We start from the raw sequence: 19,791 nt of genomic DNA on the forward strand, positions 1-19,791 counted from the left end.
GCAGTGAAATGTTTGCCAGGCTACCACTTTTTGAAAACTGACCATTTAAGTAGACTTAATAAATCAATGTATGCATAGAATTGAAGATTACCAATAAAATATAGAATAGGTGACTTTATTCATTTGCTTGCATGTTACATAGCATTAGTCTTAAGAGTTTTCTGTATTTTGAATCATGTTTAATTATGAACTCTACACTTGTCGTGAACTACCATTAGATATGAGAAACCATGGTAATAATACTTTTGTGATTCATTCTTTAATTTGTAAAATGAAGTTACAGTTTCAAATTGTAATGGAGACATTTCATGGAATCCATTCATCGGTAATACTGAAGATTAAATATAGCTAAAATACCTGGATCAGCTTTCAGAGGGTTAGCTGTGTTAGTCTGTATCAGCAAATACAACAAGGCGTCCTTGTGGCACCTTAGAGACTAACAAATTTATGATGCATCTGCTGAAGTGGGTTATAGCCCATGAAAGCTTATGCCCAAGTAAATTTGTTAGTCTCTCAGGTGCCACAAGGACTCCTCGTTGGATCAGCTTTGTCTCATTTCTGTTTGCCATGGAGGTCTTTCTTGCCACAGAACTACCAGATTCATCATTATATTCCATAAAAGCACAAATGAGCAATCCAACTTAAGAGATCATTATTTGAGGGGGAACATAAGTTTTGTGGTGAGATATTCAATCGCCCTCCCTAACTCCTCTAGACCTTTCTGGCACTCTTTTTAAATTGTTAAGATGGGTTCCTGGTAATCCACACTGTCCTGAAGTCTGTCAAAATAATTCTCCACTAAAAATTAATGTGCTTGACAGCATCATAGGCTATACCCTCAGCTGTTGTAAATTGGTATATTAATGCAGTTGAGCTGATAATACCAATTGAGGATCTGTCCCATGATTCAGTACATTCTCACCTCTAATTCAGCGATTATATTTGGCTGATTTACTTTCATTCAGTTATGCCTGTAAAACACTTAAGTGCCTTGATGTTTTCATTGCCTCATAATATGCTACAACTGGCACAAAAAAGCACTATGCAGAAAAATGTCCTTAAAGGGACAATAATGTTAATATATTTGTGCTGCTTGTTTAATTCATAATATGAAGTGGTGTTATAGGCTAATTTTTCTCCTTAAAGATCAGGGTCCAGATCTCTCAGGACTAAAGTGTATTGAAAGGAAGGTTAGGGAATTGTGTACTGTGCCATCAGACCTTCACTATATTGAATACTAAAAATAAATTAAATCTCCAAAAGCACCAATGGTGACTCTGGTGCTAATGTCTTTCCCAGTGTTGAATGTTATGACTTCAAGTAGCTGATCTGTGATCGCGCAGTCTTCTGTACCAGCTGAAATTCCGATGCAGCACTGGACTGCTGATAGATGGGGTATGTAGTAGCCTGAGCAGGGATAGCTCCACCATTACCAGCAGGCTATTCAGTGGGCTCATCATACTCAAGCTCAAGATCAGCCTCTTCTTCTCTGTCTCCTTCCAGAGACCAATCTCACAGATCCTCTAGATCCCCTTTGAAGGACTGAAGGAAAGAAATTGTTCTGGGGACATGAGTGCTTGACCCAGTGCTTATTGGCCTTCAGTGCCATACTCACTTCCACACTGACCTCTTTGAGATGCATGAGTTGCACTGTGTTCTTTGAGATCCAGGTCAAAAACTCACTCGATATTGAGATTGAGCCATCCAGTTGTTTTACCCTGGCCCCACCTGGATGGGAGGTACAGACTGATGTGTCAATGGCAGAAATTCCAATACAGCAGGAGGAATAACCATTGCCTTAGGAGGAGGTTTTTGTTCCTCCACCCCGTCATCAGTTTGGGGTATCCAAGCTGATTTTGTCCACAAGAATGCCCACAAACTACTGGACATTCTGCAATCTCCAGTTCGTAGAAGGGTAGATTTCCCTATAAACAATGCTGTCTTGGTGCTGGTAAAGTCCCTGTGCAGTATGCCAGCGTCGGTATTGCCTATGCCAAAACGTACCAACAAAAGAGTTACTATATTCCCATGCAGGGATTTGAGTGTTTCTATTCACACCTAGCTCCCAATTCACTTATGGTAACTGCTGCAAATGAAATGATGTGTTGATGCAGATATAAGTCTCCCCCAAAGGTTAAAGAGGACAAGAAATTGGATTGAAAGGGCCAAAAAGTCTATTCCATCTTGTCCTTGCGGATGCTTATTGCTAATCAGCAGGTGCTCTTGTTTAAATATGATTTTGTTAATTGGAACACATTATCCAAATGTATGGAGAAGTCGCTGGAGGATGCTAGAAAGGTTTAAAGCTTTCCTGGCGGAGGGCCATCTAATGACAAAGACTTTGCTGCAGTCAGCACGTGATGTAGCGGGCACCTCATCCAGGCTTATGGTCTCTGCTATAACCATGAAGCAGGTGTCCTGGCTGCAGAAATCTGACATTGCTCCTGATATAGCAAACTATAAAAACGTAACATTTCATGGGTGATCTTTGTTCTCTGATAAGATGGATGAGGCATTACCTTAGTTTAAAGACTCCATGGCTACTAAGGATCCCCCCTAAGGATCATAAAGATGCCATTATAGGGGTCAGCAACAACAGCAACAATTCTGCCAGTACCCAGCATTATTTTACACAACCCTCCAGGAGACAACAAGACTCTTTGAAGAGGAGGCATAAGCCTCATAGGAGATGACCCTCAGGTTCTAGCTTTCAATGGCCTCCATCAGCTGCTGGCAAGCAGCCATTTTGACTTGCCCATTGAGAGCAGCGCACTAGTCCTAGGCATTTGCCCCTCCCCCATCATTTGGGGACAGGCTGTCCCACTTCCTCAGTGCTTGGGGCTCGATAACTTCAGACAAGTGGTCCTCACCTAGGTTATGCCATTCAATTCCTATCCATTTCTCCTTCCCACCCTCCTACCTTGGCCCTTTCCAGGGAGCCTTCTCACAAGTCATTGCTACTTCAGCAGGTCCAGACCCTGCATATTTTGGGAGCTTTGGAAGAGGTCCCTCTGTAGCAATGGGAAAGGGGATTTTTTTCCCTTTACTTCCTGATAACCAAGTCCAAGGAAGGAGTGAGACCTATTCTTGATCTTTGTGATCTCAACAAATACATCATATTTCACATAGTTATTGTATCTGTGACACTTCCTGCCTTGCATTGACTGGTTTGCTGCTCTCAGTTTCCACATGGTGATTCTCCCAAGCCACAGGAAGTTCCTGAGATTCCTAGTCACTGATCAACATTATCAGTATACAGTTCTCCTCTTCAGACTGTCATAGTCCCACGTGTCTTTACCAAATGCATGCCAGTGGTAGCAGCCTATCTCAGAAGGAATGGAATGGAATGCATGTCTTCCCATAACCCTACTCTGATGTATTAAGTGAATACAGGGGGGAGCCTGCTCCAGTCAACTTTACCAGAACCCAGTAGGGTTCTGGCACTTCTGCATCAGCGAGGACATCAGGCCTACAGCATCACATTTACCAGATCCTCAAAACTAGCTTGCCGATTGTCTCAGCAGGACTTTCTCCAAGAGCCATGGGTGGTCCACAAAATAAATGAAGGGTGCTCAGCCCCATCTTCAGGGAATGGGGAATTCCATCAGTCGAACACTTTGCAACAGAGGACAACAGGAAGTGTCACTGATTTTGTTCATGAGCAGGATACAGTCCAGGGTCTCTAACCAATGCCTTTCCTCTGAGCTGCGGAGGGGCTCTCTCTCCTGTTCTCCCCCCCTCACCGATATCTCAGGGGATTCTCAAGCTGAAGCTGATTCTTCTTGCGCCAGCTTGGCAAAGTCAGTGCTGGCTCTCTGACCTCCTGAGTTGGTCAGTTCGACCTTCCATATCCCTTCCTCCACTGCCCAACTTACTGAATCAACACCATAGTCAAGTTACCCATCTGGCGCTGAGCAGTCTACACTTCATGAAATGGTTGGTGCATGGCTAGATGAGGAAGAAGGGTGATGCTTGCAAGGAATTTGGGAAATCTTGCTTAATAGCAGAAAACCATCATCTAGGTCTACTTCTTTGGCCAAGTGGAACCTTTTTTTGATCTGGGCAATGTCGAAAGGACTCCAATCCAGGTCAGCTCCTATTCAGGACATTTTAGACTACCAGCTACATTTGAAGTCTTCAGGGCTAGCTCTTAGCTTATTAAGTATTCACTTGGGGGTGATCTCAGCTTTCCATCCTAGCCAAGGAAAGTCAGTTTTCTCAAATCCTATGGTAGGGAGATTTCTGAAGGATATCATCTACCTGTTCCTATCAGTGAAGGAAATGGTCCATTGTGGGATCTTAATACTGTTCTGGCAGCCCTCATGGGTCCTCCATTTGAGCTGATAGCAACCCACTCTTTTCCCTTCTTTCCCAGAAGACTGCCTTTCTTGTTGCAATAACTTCCACAAGAAGAGTCAGTGAAAGGCATACCCTTATGGCAGGACCCCTGTAGACACAGTTCTTCAGGGATAAATTTATCCTTGAGACCACATCCAAAGTTTTATCAAAAGTAGCATTGCAATTTCACTTAAACCAAGTTATTTTCTTACCCATATTATTTCCCAAATCATATTCCAATCCTGATGAGCAACGGCTGCGTACTTTAAACATCAGAAAACGTCTGACCTTTTATTTGGAAAGGTCTAAGCCTTCAGCTTTTATCACTTCATCACTTCAGCTTTTAGTTTCTTTTGCAGATTGGATGAAGGGTCAGCCGATGTCAGCACAGTCAATTTCCAAATGGATAACCTCCTGCATTAATACAGCTTACAGAGTAACTCAACTGTAACAAACTGTACGGGCTCATTCAACAAGGGCTCAAGCGACTTCAATGTCATTTCTGAATGATGTTATAATTTTGGACATTTGCAGAGCTTCTGCTTGGTACTCCATACACAGATTTACCAAGCATTATGCTATTGCTCAGACAACCAGTCACATGCAGACTTGGGGAGGAGAGTTTTCCGGTCGTTATTTAACTAGACTACAAGTCTGCTTCTTACGAGTATTGCTTGTAAGTCACCTGAGTGGAATAAGCATCTGGAACCACTTGAATAACTAAAGACTGTTGTCTACCTGTTCTGTAACTGTTCCTTAAGAGATGGGTACAGACATGTATTCCATGACCCACCCTACATCTCCCCTGCATTAGAGTCTCTACTCTTGACATTTAATGCAGAGGAACTGAAGGAAGTCAGGGTGCCACCACCCTTATATAGCCACAAGAGAGCCTGAGGACCAGAGGGTGTGAGCCCTACCTCTACAGGTATTGCTTGACAAAGTTCTCTAGCTTTGGGTGCGCTAGTCACATGCACACCTGAGTGGAATACACGTCTGCATCCACATCTCAAAGAACAACAGTTACAGTACAGGTGGGAAACCATTTTTAATGCAAGTTAGCTCATTAACGGGGAGGTATTTGTCTTGGAGGGATTATACATTTCATCCTTCCAGCCAAGGGAGGAACTCAGAGCATGAATGGAAATAAATTGTGAGCGGGGGGGAAAAATCAACAGGCCTCAGAATGACAAGTACATGTGCTACATGTCTATGCTCTGACACCTGGAAAGCCCACCCCCGTTGTTTTAGATCAACCTAATTTTAAACCTTAGTTATGACCCAGCTACTCACCACCCATATCCTAGATCCAGGAAATAATTTTATGTCGTTGGGCATGCAGATCCTCTGATCAGCCATTGTTCTAATTCAAAAATCCATTACAAACTGGTATATGAAACTAAATTAATTTGACTCCATGACCTACCAATTTATTTTTTTTAAATCTATGGACAGAGCTAAAAGTAACTTCTCCCGTTCACAGGCTCCAGTGCACATATTTTATTTAAAAAATTCTTAATCAGTGTTCTGTTTACTTTTTAATTCTTCTGTTGCTAATGTTTATCAGGGAATATTAGCTCTCCTCTGCTTTGACTACCTGAAGCTTCCACTCTCTTACACTGTACACAATTTATCAGGGGCAGTATCTATTGCTCACTATGGGTTTAAGGCAAGTGAGAATGTGAATTCACTTCACAAGCAAATTGCACACAGTCACAGGATACACTCACCACTAGGGTGCCTCCTCCTGGATGCTCTGGGGATTAGCTCCTTCCAGGTCCGACACCTCCTCCTGTCACTTGTTCGTGCAGCCTGCCACCTCTGTCTCTGAGACTCAGGGAGCTCTCTCTTAGTGACTTGGCCCTCCAGGCGGATCATTGTAGTTCTCCCCTTCCCAAGTACCACAGTCCCACTGGACGATTTTCCTAGGCAGTCTTCTGCTCCACTGCCAGGTCTGTGCTACTTTCCCAGTTGTTGGTAGGGGAACCAGGGCCTACCCACTACTCCAGGTTCCAGCCCAGGGACCCTACCTACAACCAGCAGCCAAGATCTACACTGTCCCAAACCTTGCTACTGTTTCCCTGGGCTGCTTCCTACTTCACCTTTATCAGGGTCTTTCTCCACCCTCCTCTGGGTACACCCTTTCCTCAGAGCCAGGATCCCGGGGCTTCTATTCTCTTCCTGGTTTCCTCCCTTCCCTCTCTAATGCTAGAGAGTGACTGCAGGCCTCCATACTGCAGCCCCTTATGTTCTTATCTTCCTACTTTTACTCCCCACCTAGGAGCTGGACCTGCTGCTGGCCGCTTCCGGGGTGCAGCGCACTCTGCGGTGCCAGGATAGGCAGGAAGCCTGCATTAGCACCCCTGCTGTGCCGCTGACCAGGAGCCACCCAAGGTAACCCTGTGCCTGTCCCCTGCCCCAGCCCAGAGCCCCCCCAAACCTGCAGCCTCCTCCTGCACCCCAAAGCCCTCGTCCCCAGTCCCACCCTAGAGCCTGCACCCCCAGCCCAGAGCCCTGACCCCCTCCCGCACCCCAAGTCCCTGCCCCAGCTCAGAGCCCCCTCCCAAACACTCTGAACCCCTCATTCCAAGCCCCACCCCGCAGGCCTCACCCCTGCCACCTCAACCGTCTGCCCCAGCCCTGAGCCTTCCCAAACCCCTCATCCCCAGCTCCGTTGGGTCACAGGAATCAACAATTTTCTCCAACTGGGTCGCTAGAAAAAAAGTTTGAAACCCACTGGTTTACAACAGAGATCCTGTAAGAAGGTGCTGTTACTGCCTTTCTCTGAACAGAGTACACACAAAATTATTCACTTTCTGAGTTTGATATTTTTAACTTTAAAAAGTTCACCATAATATTAAACATAAGCATTCTCTCCGAGGTAAGCTACTCCTAGGTAAAGTTTTGGCTCCTCTCTCCCTACCTCCTAGTGTTTTTAAACATTATTTTAGAGTTGTTTGATCTCATTCACACTGGTCAGCCAAACTGTGTTAAAAATAGTTTAAAGGTTGAACCTCACTTTTAAACACATTCAAATCTTCACTGTTGACAGGGCATCAAAGTGAATTTAAAAGTTCACAGCAAGGCCTTGAACATAACACTTAAGAAGAAAGTGGAAAGGTCACATTTTTACTCATATTCTATTTTACTTTACCAGGAGAATAAACTTACAGTCTGATTTTCAGAGGACAGAGTACATGCAACTCCAGTTGAAGTCAAGTGAAGTTGCTGGTGCTCAGTATCTTCATTGCTTGTGCCGCGACAGCAAAAATATTAGTCTTCTCTTTCTGATGTGGATTTTTCCTGTCTACAGTATTGATGTCAGCCATTGTGAACGTAGTGACTAAATGTGGAAAACATTTTTATAGTAGTATAGCAAACAATAAACATTCTGAGATAAGGGCCCTTATTGAAATATCTTTGAATATGTTGGACATATCTACTGAACCATGAATATACAAACTATATACATTGGTCCAAACACTGTGGTTGTTCTCACCCCATGCAATCCCATTGACTTCAGCAATGCATTTGGCTCCAGAAGTTTACTTGTCTCTTAAGATTTGAGATCTAATTTTTTTCCTGGTCTATCCCTTGTTTTTAGTGAGCTTTGTCACAAAGGGCCCTGCATATCAAGCGGAACTGCCCCTGTTGGCCCAGTGTGGGGTTGGTACACGCTGTCACACAATCGTCAGGCCTCCCTGTGGGATTAGGGCTCAGGACCCCTGCATGGCTGAGCAAACAATCAGTTCTCAGCCCCTCAGCAAGGCAGAACAAAGCAAACAGTCTATGGCTCCTGAGCCTCCTGGGTGGGGCAGACAATAGCTGTTGGGGTTTCTGATCCTCTGGGTAAGGCAGAACAAACAAATAATCAGTCTGTAGCTCCTGGGTGGGGCAGAGCAAGCAAACAGTAACCACACCAAGTGGCAAGGATGGGGTTAGGATAGGGGAACGCTACTCCAGCGGGTTCCAACCCAGGGCCCTATGAAGCTGGTAAATTCCTCATTAAGGGTTTAAGCATCAGCTTTTATTACATTCTCTGGTCACTTCCTACTGCAAGGTGCATCATGGGCATCTCCTAGGCTGGCAGTGACTCAGCATCCCAGTCAGGATCCATGGTCAGCTGGTCTTCCGCAATGTAGTCTGGGTCCATGGTTCCTACGGCTTGGAGAATAGCAGGTGCCTCTGCGGGAGCTTGCAACACACGTCCTTCCTTCTCCTCAGCCAGCCCAGACTGAGCTGAACTGCCTCCTTTTATCTGTCCCTTCCACCTGGAGCATGCGCAGCAGGGGCAAGGGGGCATGATCTCCTGGACCCACAGAGATTGGTTAGGCCCCCTTGGCCCAGTGTGGGGTTGGTACACCCTGTCACAAGCCTCAATATCTTGTGTTTCACAATCTGGGATGCCACTTGTTCAGGGAAAGCCCCTGGCGCGCCGGACTGGTTTGTTTACCTGCTGGGTCCGCAGGTTCAGCTGATCGCAGCTCCCACTGGCCGCGGTTCGCCGCTCCAGGCCAATAGGGGCTGTGGGAAGCAGCGGCCAGTATCCCCTCGGCCTGCGCTACTTCCCCCAGCCCCCATCGGCCTTCAGCGGCGAACCGCAGCCAGTGGGAGCCGTGATAGGCCGAACCTGCAGACACGGCAGGTAAACAAAGTGGCCCGGCCTGCCAGGGACTTTCCCTGAACAAGCGGCGTCCCAAGTTTGGGAAACACTGGCCTAGTTATACCATTTGCACTCCCATCTTCTCCTTCATTCTACTCTTTTCATTTCTCCATGTCTTTGAGTTGCAATAGATTTTTCAACATTCATTACAACTAGCTGAAACAAGAAGACTGATCCAGTTCCCAGTGAAGTCCAGAATATCAAATGGGAGTTGGGTTGGAACCTAGATAAACAGCAGAGATTGTACCAAGTTCTACATGTTCTTTCACTGTTACATACCAATTTATAGTATAATAACTTTGCAATATGTTATTATTTGTATTGTATTCGAAGCTAGAATGTCAGGGCTCCATTGGTATAGACACTGTATAATCATATAACAATGTAGCTCACGAAAGCTTATGCTCAAATAAACTTGTTAGTCTCTAAGGTGCCACAAGTACTCCTTTTCTTTTTGCGAATACAGACTAACACAGCTGCTACTCTGAAGGTCCTATAGTAATTAAAATAGACTTTCATATAAATTATTGGTTAGGTTACAACTCGTAGAGGATAATGGTGTCCAATGATTTCGCTGTTTCGCTGAAAGCCATTTTATTATACACTTCAACCTCTCCGGCTACTCAGTAAAAGATTTAAGGGTGGCAATTTTGCAACAGAAAAGCTTCAAAAACAGACCCCAACAAGAAACTACTGAGCTTGAATTAATATGCAAACTAGATACCATTAACGTGGGTTTGAACAGAGACTGGGAGTGGCTGGGTCATTTCACATATTGAATCTATTTCCTTAAGTTAAGTATCCTCATACCTTCTTGTCAACTGTCTAAATGGGCCATCCTGATTATCACTATGAAAGTTTTTTTCTCCTGCTCAAAATAGCTCATCTTAACTAATTAGCCTCTCACAGTTTGTATGGTAACTTCCAACTTATCGGTATACATATATTACCATATGTTCCATTCTATGCATCCGATGAAGTGGGCTGTAGCCCACGAAAGCTTATGCTCTAATAAATTTGTTAGTCTCTAAGGTGCCAGAAGTACTCCTGTTCTTTTTGCGGATACAGACTAACACGGCTGCTACTCTGAAACGAACCATTATTGTTGTGAGGCTTACTAAAATTTAGCCGTTTTCCAAATGTAGTTCGCATAGATGCAGATAGCCTCTGGGATTTAAAATCACCACACACTACCTTCATTATTTGATATATAAAAACTCTAGAAGCAGCCATGTATCTGGGGATTAGCCAAATACCAAAGGAACTGAGTGACATACTTTGACTGAGGGCTTCTTACAGTGTGTATTCAAATTGGTGCTGTAAATTCTACAGTACTTTTCATTTAAAATAGGCTGTCAAATATGAGGTAATATTGGTAAAGGTTGGACTTAATCTAGGCTTTATGTTATTTAATTTTGCATAGTTTACCCGCTGTGGAGTTCTAAATAAATGGCCCTATTCATGAAAAATATGTATATATTTGGTATGTTTGCTTTCTTTAACACTGAAAGTGACCATTTTCTGCATATAAAGTATGTTTTTATTTGACTTATTAACACATACCTTCCCCACATGAATGGACACATCTCTTTTATGCATGCAAATCTTGGAAAGAGTGGAGAGAGGAGAAAAGCAGCATTCTGGTGTTAAATAAAGGAAATCTGACAATTCAAGGAAGCTTAGAAAATGTAACAAAAGAATACATTCTTACTCTCTTCGGAATCACCCTAATTTATGTACTGAATACTTTAAGCCCTGCTTTGATGGAATACCTGATATGCATTTTTAACAATTATGATTTTTATCAGCATCCATCCAGAAATTCTTCTTATTCAATAGGATCCCAACAAATCATCATACATAATCAGGGTCCAAACAAATAACACATTTCTGAATACAAACACTTTAAAGGAGTATATGCAGTGGAGAGTAAGTTAATAAAATTTGTGGAAGATACAAACTGGGAAGGGTTGTAAGCACTTTGGAGGACAGGATTAGAATTCAAAACAGTCTTGATAAATTGGCAAAAAGAAAAGGAGTACTTGTAGCACCTTAGAGACTAACCAATTTATTTGAGCATAAGCTTTCCTGAGCTACAGCTCACTTCATCGGATGTAGCTCACGAAAGCTTATGCTCAAATAAATTTGTTAGTCTCTAAGGTGCCAGAAGTACTCCTTTTCTTTTTGCGGGTACAGACGAACACGGCTGCTACTCTGAAACCTGTCATTGATAAATTGGAGAATTGATCTGAAATCAACAAGTTGAAATTCAGAAAAGACAAATGCAAAGTATTACACATAGGAAAAATCAAATGCACAAATACAAAATGGGGAATAACTGGCTAGGCAGTAGTATTGCAGAAAAAGATCTGGGATTATATTGTATTCCAAACTGAATAAGAGCCAACAATGTGATGCAGTTGCAAAAAAGGCTAATATCATTCTGGGGTATATTAGCAGGAGTCTTGTACGTAAAATACAGGAGGAAATTGTTCCTCTCTAGTTGGCAATGGTGAGGCCTCAGCTGGAATACTGTGTCCAGTTTTGGATGATGCACTTTAAGAAAGATGTGGACAAACTAGAGAGAGTCCAGAAAATAGCAGCAAAAAAGATTTCAGAAAACATAACCTATGAGGAAAGATAAAAAACCTGGGCATGTTTAGTCTTGAGAAAAGAAGGCTAAGAAGGGACCGGATAATATGTTAAGGACTGTTATAAAGAGAAGAGTGATCAGTTGTATTCCACGTACACTGACAGTAGGACAAGAAGTAATTGGCTTAATCTGCGGCAAGGGAGATTTAGGTTAGATATTAGGAAAAACTTTCTATTAAGTTCTGGAATAGGCTTCCAAGGGAGGCTGCGCAATCCCCATCATTAGAGGATTTTAAGAACAAGTTGGACAAGCATCCTTGTCAGGGATGGTCTAGGTTTACCTGGTCCTGCCTCAGCATGGAGAGATGGACTAGATGACCCCTTAGGGTCCCTTCCAGCCCTACATTTCTATGATTCTACTAACTTTTAAAAATTTTGGACTGTAAATAAATATAACTAAGGAAAACTATGTTCTAGCAGGGTAAAAGGACCTTAACGTGGGTATAGAACAGTGTAAAAGGGCTTTAGTATGAACGAAAATCTGGCCCAAAGTTAAATGTTCATAGCCTTGTAGAGATATGTTTATGAAAGATTGTGATTTGGAGACACTCCCTCATAAGAGAATGTGTTGTGAGTGTGGGAATTTGGAAATGTGCCCTGGAGGTAGGGATTGGAAACACTGCTTGGCTGTATGCAGCAGTTCACCAGAGACACTCTCCAGTTTGTTTTATTAAAGTTTTATTCCTTTCCCATTCACTGGTTTGTTATTTAATGAACCCCAAGATCATTATAGGTCTGTTTTCTAAGTTGGAAACCAAAACACCACATGTGGGTGTTAATTGGTCACCAACTTGCCAAAGTGCCAGGGGGTGCTCGATGCCCCGGCTCTGTCCCAGGCCTCACCCTCACTCAACACTTTCCCCACAAGGCCCCACCCCTGCCCCACCTCTTCCCGCCCTGCCTCTTCCCACCCAGTTCTGCCGCCTCCCCCGAGTACACAGCGTACCTGCTCCTCCTGCCTCCCTCACAGACTGCTGCATGCAGTGAAACAGCTGTTTGCAGCGGGTGGGGGCGCAGGGAGGGAGAGGGAGGCGCTGATCTGTGGGGCCTGCCAGTGGGCGGGAGGTGCTGGGGGGGTGGAAGCTGATAGGGGGCTGCTGGTGGGTACTCAGCACCCACCATTTTTCCCCCATGCGTGCTCCAGCCCTGGAGCACCCATGGAGTCGATGCCTATGAATTTGGTCACTCAGTACCCAAACACCTGTTTTGAGCACATAAATGCCCATCTGAGTGGACAAATGTTGTGTGTAGACTCCAGAATGCTTGTGAATATCTAAAGCAGGTCCTCCAGACCTTAGTCTAACCCCACATTTAGTCTGTGGAAAATTAGAAAAAGCCCACAGGCAAGCATAGTTGTATATTAGAACTGTTACTGGCTGATTTTTAAAAACAGCAAAACAGTGATGCTTAGAAACTGATGGCACTTAAACTGCGACCTTTCTCATGCCCAGGAGCATTTTATGAATGTCTCCCATCTGCCTCACGCTATTAGAAAGTTGATATTGCTGTGAGTTTATTTCTAATCAGAAACAGAAGAAACATCGCCAAACTGTCACCTAGTTTTGCTGTAAATTGGTTATCAAATAATGTTAAATGTTAAATGTCCTGCCCATAAAAAACAAATGAACACATTTATTAGAGAGTGAAATCACTGCTGAATCTGAGAAATGAAAAGTACCGTTATCAAGCTACCACAAATGCTTGCATACTGCAGGCACATAACACGATGGTATGATATTCTTGGCCATTTTTTTTTTTAAACAAATATGGATGCATACACCCACTGATGATATTTTGTCTGATTTTTTTTAAGCAGTTGAGTTGCTGATCTTTTCTGTAGCTGAACAGACTGGGGCCAGGAAACAAAAGACTATTCATATGATAATACAACATTTTGGACTAACTGGGAGCAAGCCTTTCAGCTCAGGTCAACAGACGCAGGTTAGTGGGGCTCATGCTAGTGTTCTCAAAATAGCTGTATAAACAGCACTTTGAAGTTGCAGCTCGGAAGCCTACCCTGATCCCTCGGCTTCAGAGCCTGAGCTCCATCCCAAGCTACAATTTCAAAGTGCTGTCTATACAGTTATTTTTAGAGTACTAGTATGAGTCCCACAAACCAGTCTGTGGGCCCAAGCTGGGAGGCTCTCTCCTACTCAGTCCAAAATGCTGTGTAGACATACCCTCAGAGATTTGTCATTGGCTGCTGACACACAGCACCTAAATGGATCAACGGAATACCTGAGGTGTAATACACTGTAGTGTAATAAGCCTCTGTAGATAAAATACATTTTCATTTGAAAAATGTGTTTGATATTCTGAGCTTTCATTTAAATTCTTTGATAAATACAGACCAGCGGTATTATGACAAAGGAAAAACTATACGTGAAATCCTGGCTCCATTGAAGTTAATGGTAAAACTCACAAGAAATTCAAGTTTGACACACAAGTTGCATATATCCTGCAAAAGTATATTATTAGTCTGATTTGCATAAGAAAGGTGTATGGATATAACTTCAATAAAAAGCCACATAAAGGGAAAAAAGAGAAGTTGTGGCAAGACTATTAGTAATCATTGATAAATAAGCAGTATTGAGCTCATACTCCCATTAATTTCCATGGGCTTTGCATAAGGCCCTGTGTAAACAAGTAATCTTCACTATTTGCATTAGTGCTGACAGGAGAGTCTTTAGGACCACTTTTTTCCTGAAACTCATTTAACTAACAAATATCTGCTGAGGATTCTCTAACGCTGACAGACAATGAAGACTAGTAATTATAGCGGAGAAATTGGAGCCACAAGAACTGCACGTATTACAGTGACTTGCTGTGAATTGCCCAAGTGATTTGCCCTTTTTTTTTTAAATGACTGTTCATTTTGGGTGCCCAACTTGACACAGGTGCTCAGGGCTTTCTGAAAACCAAGCCCTTTAAGGTGTCTCAGGTTGGGCAATCAAAACTTGAGGCTTCTCAAAATCACTAGTCACTTTTGAAATTTTTAGCCCTAACCTACATGTGTCTATTTTCCAATCTGTAAAATGGGGGTAATGTCTACATGCCTTTATAAATTATTTTGAGATAGTCAGATGAAAGGTGTAATACACATGAAAAGTATTATTTTTTTATGAATGACATTTTCCACTGTGGAATCTTCCTAGAAATGTTGTTCACATGATGTCTTCACCATGCTGTGCAAAGCATCTGGTGATGAGGCCTATTTCCTGCAAATATACTGGTCCTCCTTCATTTGGCAGTATTGTTGTTTGGTGACACAGTAGCCATTGGGAAGTAGGTTAATAATTTGCATATTTACTGTAAAAGCTGTATTTTATTTAGTATACTTCTTCCAAGAATCAATAACAGCTGCGCAAATATGTTGACAAAAATAAAAGCTGTCACAAATATTTTGGATATTCACTGGGTAGTTTCAAGTATGGGATCTAGGAATGCTGTCCGGAATTCATTTAAAGTCCTGCAGGCACTTCTCTGAATCTTCCATTGGCAGGACTTTGAGAAGACAAGGATTGAGCCACATATGCTGGATTTAAAAATATCTTTACATCAGTGGAATTTGTTCATAATTTAGGCATCATGTATGATGCACTGTCTGAGCTTAGTGATCTGTCAAAACAATTGAAGAAGAAGAACATTACATTGGCAGAAGCTATCTTGCTGTTCTCAAAACAGGTTCAGATATCTGCTCCCAATGCTGACAGTCTTGGAGCATTTGTAACGTGGATGGCAGTGCCAAATAAAACATGTCCTGTAAAAATACTGAATTGTTTGAGAAGAAAGCTGTTAAAGTCAAAGTAGCAAAATCTTTCAGGAACTTGTCAAACACCATGAAAAGCTGAATGATGACAATTAGACTTTCCAAGACTAAAGTTTATTCAGATTAATATTTTTTTCCTGTACGGTAATTGTACCTTAGCGTTGTTCCTAATTAAAAACTGAATATGTGGTAAGAAATGGACCAAATTACTTTCTGAAAAGTTTTGGTATCTCCAAATACCAGAGAACCTGCATCTAGATAAACAGCAGTTGACTGTCCACAACTATACTACTTCTATAGCACTTCTAGATATTTGGTTGAGAGATGCTATACAAATATAAATTACTATAGTCTGAAACAGCATGAAGTGCCTTCTTGACTGTTACATTATTCCTGGAAGTTTTCTCTCTTTAAAAAATGCGCATGTACTTGGTGCAGGTTTCACAGAATAAAGGCAAAGCTGATTATTCAGTGTTGTGAATGTATTCCCTCCTTCTGAAGCCAGGACTTCTGGCAGTAATAGAAAAACACTGTGAACCACTCATTGTCTGAACTACACATATGTGCATACTGGTAGGATAGTTATAGGATAGTTATGGGCAGTTAAAAAGGTAGTACTTTGCTACTTGTCTACCCATTGTCTCAGTATGGTAAGAATGTCTATGTAGTACGGAAATGGGCTCCATCAGCAGCCTCATGAATTACAAAGACTATTACACCATTACAGCTTCAACCTTGCTGACTACTATGACAAATTATTTCAGTTTCATGGCCAAGTACAACTGTCTCTTCTAAGAACTGCATCTCTGAACTGTGAACTGATGTCTGAATCATCAGTCTCAAGATACGTTACATCCTGTGTTTGTTGAGTGTGTGATGAAACATGGTCTTGTACCAATTACGGGAGAAAAATCATTCAGCACGCATGTCCAAAGTGATCCTATCGCATTCATAATAAAAAAATTAATTTACCAAGACTATGTACATGTTAGGAGTTTATGACCATTTATACCAGTGTGCACAAGACTTTAAAATAATGATTGTCATTCCTCTTCTTTGGAGCTTCACAGGTTCTCATTAAATATTAAAAAGAAGGGCTATAGCACACAGGTTGAAGCTAACTATTCATGATTCATTTGTGTGCACAAGGCCTCCAAATATTTCCTTATGGGGATATTGTTTTTTTATGGCATTATGAATATCCAAGCCAAACTTTTTATATTTGTGTCTTTAAGTATTTTTCTGCTATAACACGTACAACAAATGCAAAAGTCCTTCCTCTTGCAATATATATAAACATGTTATGATTATTGTTACACACAGTACTGTAAATATTGCATGCTACAAATACCCTCTTTTAAAATAAAGTATACTCTTTAAAACTGCATTTATCTATCATCTTCAATTCAAAACTATAGCAAGGTATATGCTGAGAGTCACAGTGGAACACATGCTAGCTGTTGTCACTATGGGGGCCTGCAAAAGAGGGAAAAAAAGTTTAGGCTCATTTATGGAGTCAGGTTTCTCTTGCTATTTGGAATGTTTAATACAAAAGTGTAGTGTTTTCTTTCTTTTAAGAGCTTTTGCAGGTTACCTTTAAACAATCTTAAAGGTAGACTACTATTTGTTATTAGAGCTGTTGTAAATTTTGCCCTAGACCTTAATCCAGTTAATGCAAGTGTTATCAGATATGACCAATGTCCTACACAGATGCTTAGAATGAAATGCTCTTTCTACATTTACAAAAACAAAACTAAACATATAAACAAAAAACCCAACAACAACATCAACAAAAAACAACCATTAATGGAGAGGGAATTCATCAGCTTCTTTTATCAAAATACAGATTGTTCACATGGTCAAAAAATTAAAATTGGCCTTTTATAAAACCTGTTTGGTCTGAATGACTACCCCTGAATATATTATAACAACATCCAATTGATTTAAGTCTTCAGTAACCTCAATCTTATTTTGACAAAGCCCAACGCACCCACCTCAGCCCACCCCACCCCCTGGAAAAAAATTAGAAAGTTTTCTTTCAGACAGGGATGAGGACACTTTGCTCCTTATAAACCCAACCATACTCTAGGCATAAAGGCCCTGATCCTGCACTACTGAAGTCAAAGAGAGTCTTACCACTGACCTGAAGAGTATCAGGCTCTTAATGTTAGGTGGTACTAGAATACGTAGGTGGTCAGAAACAATGGTTCATTAAAATTAAATTAGGCCTGAATCTAATCCAACTAGAAGAGTCAAACCAAACTGAAGGCTCTTCAACTGTGACTGATATTTCTGTCCACAAAGGATTGTGGAATATGATGGGTAATGGAGTATTTATAAAAAAGTTGAGAGCCACTCTTCTAAGATTTCTTCTTCTTTATTCACTCCCTTTCTTCATTGCAAAAAAAGGCCCTGTTACCCTTCATCCAAGGAGAATGCTATTGTCACATCTAGTATTGACCTAGAAGGTGCTTCATTTCTCAGAGTCTGAGGGTTCTTTCTCCACAGGACTCAGACACAAGGAGTCAAACTTTGAATGAACTAAATCGTCCACATCTCAGGCTTGTACCATCATTAGGTTACTAGATTGTCACACACTTCATTCTTAAGTATGCATAGCAAGTGACACTGGCATACAGCCATGGACCTTACCACAGCAGCTTTATTCCCTTCAGAAGTTTAATTTTATTAAAGTATTTTAAAGTTTATAGCTTTATAGCTTGTTATTGTAAAACTGTTTATCTAATATGATGTAATGCAACAGAGGGTGCACAAAAGACTGGAAAACAAAACATAACAGATAGCAGGGTCTGTCAAAGCTCAATGCCTTATATGACATATTAGTTACAATAGAAGAACACATGATTTAGATATATATACACACACACAATGTCATAGTATCTTATGATACATAAAAAGAAAAGGAGTACTTGTGGCACCTTAGAGACTAACCAATTTATTTGAGCATAAGCTTTCGTGAGCTACAGCTCACTTCATCGGATGCATACTGTGGAAACTGCAGAAGACATTATATACACAGAGACCATGAAACAATACCTGCTCCCATCCCACTCTCCTGCTGGTATTGTTTCATGGTCTCTGTGTATATAATGTCTTCTGCAGTTTCCACAGTATGCATCCGATGAAGTGAGCTGTAGCTCACGAAAGCTTATGCTCAAATAAATTGGTTAGTCTCTAAGGTGCCACAAGTACTCCTTTTCTTTTTGCGAATACAGACTAACACGGCTGTTACTCTGAAACCTGTCATTATGATACATAGTATCTTCTTGCAATATTACTGATGTAATAGGGTTTTTTCCATGCCATCACAGACACCTGTCTGTGGGACCTTTCTTTGGAAAGGATTGTGACATTGTTAGGGTGGTGGACTTCACCTGTGTTCTTTCTTCCCCGAAAGCAGAGCCTTTCTAGTCTCCTGAGGCACAGTCAGCACTTGTTCCCCCTAATATTAACAGTCAAATCTAAATAATAGTTGCAAGTTAAATAGTGTGTTCTTTATTTTAGAAAGGAGGAGATAGATTACTCTTGTGTGCAGGTGCAGCTTTTGGTGTGGAAGCTGTGCTATTATAAGTGATGAAATATATGTTACAAAAGTTAGAGGTTGGTTAACTGTATGCTGTTAGCAGTGTAACAGTTCTTATTTGCTGAAGGCCAACTGCTCTTCTGTGGTTGCCTGGAAGTAACTGTGTCCTGCCTATAAGAATATCTGTTTTATCTTTCCAGACTCAGTACTTTGTACTGAGTCTGGAAAGACTCAAAAACCTACTCGGGGTTGGGATTCTCAACTTAATTCAATCTGCATCATATTCAGGCATAATAGTTTGCCCTCTGCCTCGCAAGTTGTCAAGGTTCCTTCCCCACTCTGAACTCTAGGGTACCGATGTAGGGACCTGCATGAAAGACCCCCTAAGCTTATTCTTACCAGCTTAGGTTAAAAACTTCCCCAAGGTACAAACTTTGCCTTGTCCTTGAACAGTATGCTGCCACCACCAAGCATTTTAACCAAAGAACAGGGAAAGAACCACTTGGAGACGTCTTCCCACAAAATATCCCCCCAAGCCGTACACCCCCTTTCCTGGGGAAGGCTTGATAATAATCCTCACCAATTGGTACAGGTGAACACAGACCCAAGCCCTTGGATCTTAAGAACAATGAAAAATCAATCAGGTTCTTAAAAGAAGAATTTTAATTAAAGAAAAAGTAAAAGAATCACCTCTGTAAAATCAGGATGGTAAATACCTTCCAGGGTAACCAGATTCAAAACATAGAGAATCCCTCTAGGCAAAACCTTAAGTTACAAAAAGACTCAAAAACAGGAATATACATTCCCTCCAGCATAGTTTATTTT

General features: G+C 41.7%; 1 long non-coding RNA gene across 1 annotated transcript; it reads left to right on the top strand.

Annotated features, from left to right (window-relative positions):
• Positions 1-5,033: 5,033 nt before the first annotated feature.
• On the top strand, positions 5,034-9,437 carry LOC122466099. The gene is made up of 2 exons (XR_006291362.1): positions 5,034-6,732; positions 7,496-9,437. It is a non-coding gene; the product is annotated as an uncharacterized LOC122466099 (long non-coding RNA).
• The last annotated feature ends 10,354 nt before the right edge of the window (positions 9,438-19,791 follow it).

This window comes from Chelonia mydas, chromosome 6 (genome assembly GCF_015237465.2).
Source record: "Chelonia mydas isolate rCheMyd1 chromosome 6, rCheMyd1.pri.v2, whole genome shotgun sequence".
Taxonomy (NCBI): Eukaryota; Metazoa; Chordata; order Testudines; family Cheloniidae; genus Chelonia; species Chelonia mydas.